The sequence below is a fragment of the Pelodiscus sinensis genome, chromosome 7 (genome assembly GCF_052426305.1).
Source record: "Pelodiscus sinensis isolate ZL-2025 chromosome 7, ASM5242630v1, whole genome shotgun sequence".
Classification (NCBI taxonomy): domain Eukaryota; kingdom Metazoa; phylum Chordata; order Testudines; family Trionychidae; genus Pelodiscus; species Pelodiscus sinensis.
In genome coordinates, this window is record NC_143058.1 from 78,910,976 (window position 1) to 78,914,353 (window position 3,378).

At 44.7% G+C, this 3,378-nt stretch overlaps 1 long non-coding RNA gene across 1 annotated transcript; it reads left to right on the forward strand.

The window, feature by feature from the left end:
- The first annotated feature begins 227 nt into the window (after positions 1–227).
- Positions 228–998, forward strand: LOC142825358 (uncharacterized). The gene is made up of 3 exons (XR_012899759.2): positions 228–319; positions 473–617; positions 842–998. It is a non-coding gene; the product is annotated as an uncharacterized LOC142825358 (long non-coding RNA).
- The last annotated feature ends 2,380 nt before the right edge of the window (positions 999–3,378 follow it).

Genomic DNA, 3,378 nt, shown 5'->3' on the forward strand with positions numbered 1-3,378 from the left:
ATGCGAGCGTCCTAGCTAGCGAGAGGCCCCAGCGGGGTGGGAAATGTGGAGGGCTACGTTCAGGAAGCGAGTTGCATCTTTGTCATAGATACACATGCGTCAGGGGTCTTTTGGGCTTTTGGTTATTTTAGCAAACGGAGAGCAATAACATAGTATCGTCGCTTTTAGCGATAATGTGGAATTTGTTGTTGACATGCCACAGGAGGATTCGAGTACAGAGCCGAGGGAGCGAGGCATGGCAAGTCCATCCTGTTCAGTCCTCGCGGTTTGAAGCAACGGAGACGCAAGCGGAAGTGGCATAACCGGTGGCGTCCGTGAGGTAAGTGTTAAGTTAGAGCTTTGAGTGCAGCCTTGACCAAGGCAATGTGGCCTTTGCTGTGTTAGGTGCGGTGGGCTAATTGCGAAAGGGTCCTCGGCTAATTACATAAGTTAACTCGGATGCTGTTTTTCCATGCCCGTCGTCGCTTGTAAGGTGGCGTGCTGTCGTCTGGTCATCAGTGTGGTCATCGTCCCGTACAATCGAACGTGTTGAGTTTTGTCACTTTCTTCGAATGGATCGTAGATGTGCGATATAGGTGTGGAGATTCGTCGGTATTATTGGAAGCATGGGAATAACGGTGAGGAGGGCTGTGTGGAACGTGCGTGGGGGGGGGGATCATTGTGATACTAGCGTGGTGAGGAGTCTCGTGACATGCGATTCTTGATTTAGTTATTTAAGGGTTTGTGGGGGAATGGGACAGAGTCATGTCGAAATAGATGTCATTTCCATAAATGTAACTGGCTTACAATAGTCTTTAGCGCACAGGCCGTTTGTCACGTTCAATTTTTGTCATTGTTGTAGGTTCTGCCTCCAGAAGATATCTAATTTGGAAAACCAGCGATGCAGTTGGCGAGCGGGGGAATTTTTCCCTCACGGCAGTGGATTTGATTTCACATTTGCAAGTTAAGTACGGCCATTGATTGGGATGTTTGTTGTGCGTGCTCTGTGTTTCACTTGGGGAAACATGGTTCACCGGGTGCACGTCACTGGGAAAAATCACGTGTGTTTTTTGGAAGCGAAGGTCTGCATTTGTTGTACGTGCCTTAACTGTGAATTGTTTTCCATTTCCATAGGAAGCGTTCACCGTCGGTGCGATGTGAAGACTTCGCCATGACCGGAGAAGAGTTTGGTGTGTCTTTGCCGGTTTGGAAGATGAAGAGTTTGCATAGGATTCGCTTTCAGATTTGCAAGTTAAGTACGGTTCTGATCAGGGGTTTTGTTTTTCGTGTGTGCTCTGTGTTTTGCTTGGGAAATGTGGTTCACCGGGTGCATGTCACTGGGGAAATTCACCTGTGATATGTTGCACATATGCGTGTTTTGGAACCTGAGGTAGTTTGCGTTTTGTGTGTGTGCCTTAATGGTGAGAATTGTGTTTAATTTCCATAGGAAGCGTTCTGTGTTCGTGCCCTCTGAAGATTTCTCTGTGAGCGAAGAAGAGTTTGACTTGTCTTTGCCGGTTTGGAAGATTTGGTTTCAGATTCTTAAGTTAAGTATGGTCCCGATCAGGGGTTTTGGTTTTTGTGCGCACTCTGCATTTCACTTGGGAAATGTGGTTCACCGGGTGCATGTCACTGGGAAAATTCACATATATGACGTAGCACGTGTGTGTTTGTTGTATGTGCCTTAACTGTGAGAATTGTTTTTCCTTTCAATAGGAAGTGTTCTCCATTGTTACGATCTGAAGATTTCTCCGTGAGCGGAGAAGAGTTCCGTGTGATTTTTGAAGCTGTAGAGTTTACATAGGATTTGATTTCACATTTTCAAGTTAAGTACGGTTCTTGATCAGCGGTTGGATTTTGTTGTGCGTGGTCTGAGTTTCAGTTGAGCAATGTGGTTCAGCGGGTGCATGTCACTTGGGGAAATTCACCTGCGGTATGTTGCACATATGTGCATTTTTGAAGGTGAGGTAGTTTGCGTTTGTTGTGTGTGCCTTAACCGTGAGAATTGTTTTTCGTTTCCATAGGAAGTGTTCCCTGTCTGTGTGATTTGAAGATTTTGCCATGACCGGAGAACAGTTTGGTGTGTCTTTGCTGGTTTGGAAGATGAAGAGATTGCATAGGATTCAAGTTAAGTACGGTCCCGATCAGGGGTTTTGTTTTTTGTGCGCACTCTGCATTTTACTTGGGAAATGTGGTTCACCGGGTGCATGTCACTGGGAACATTCACATACATAACGTAGCATGTGTGTGTTTGTTGTATGTGCCTTAACTGTGAGAATTGTTTTTCCTTTCAATAGGAAGTGTTCTCCATTGTTACGATCTGAAGATTTCTCTGTGAGCGGAGAAGAGTTCTGTGTGATTTTTGCCATTTTTGAAGCAGTAGAGTTTACATAGGATTCGATTTCACATTCTCAAGTTAAGTACGGTTCTTGATCAGCGGTTGGATTTTGTCGTGCGTGCTCTGAGTTTCAGTTGAGCAATGTGGTTCAGCGGGTGCATGTCACTTGGGGAAATTCACCTGCGGTATGTTGCACATATGCGTGTTTTCCAAGCTGAGGTAGTTTGTGTTTGTTGTGTGTGCCTTAACCGTGAGAATTGTTTTTCATTTCCATAGGAAGCGTTCCCTGTTGGTGTGCTCTAAAGATTTCTCTGTAAGTGGAGAAGAGTTTGGCTTGTCTTTGTTAGTTTGGAAGATTTGCTTTCAGATTCTCAAGTTAAGTATGGTCCTCGATCAGGGCTTTTGTTGTGTTTTTGTATTTCACTGGGTGCATGTCGCTGGGGAAGTTTACCTGTGCTAGATTGTATAGAGCCCTTTTGCAAGCTGAGGTGGTTTGTGTTTTGTTGTACAGGCCTTAACTGTAAGAATTGTTTTTCATTTCTATAGGAAGCGTTCTCCATCGGTACCATCTGGAGATTTGTCTGTTATCAGAGAGGAGTTTGGTGTGTCTTTGCTGGTTTTGAAGATGTAGAGTTTGCATTGGATTTGCTTTCAGATTTCCAAGTTAAGTATGGTTCTGATCAGGGATTGTGCGAGCTGTGCATTTTGCTCGGGAAAATGTATTTCACCGGGTGCATGTCACTGGGGGAAATTCACTCGCACTACACCGTATATGTGTGTTTTTTGGAAGCGGAAGCGGCTCGAGTTTGTCGTATGGGCATTAACCGTGACAATTGTTTTGTCTTTCTGTAGGAAGTCTTCCTCTTTGGTGTGATCTGAACATTTCTACGTGGCTGGAGAAGAATTTGGCGTGCCTTTGTTTGGAAGATGTGGAGTTTGTGTATTTCTCGCTTTGTGATTTGCAGTGTTCTCTTGTCTTGATGGCTAGTACCAAAGTTCTGAGTTGGCATTGTTAATATTTTCACAGTCCCAATTGGTAGATATGTCAAGTTCATGTACCA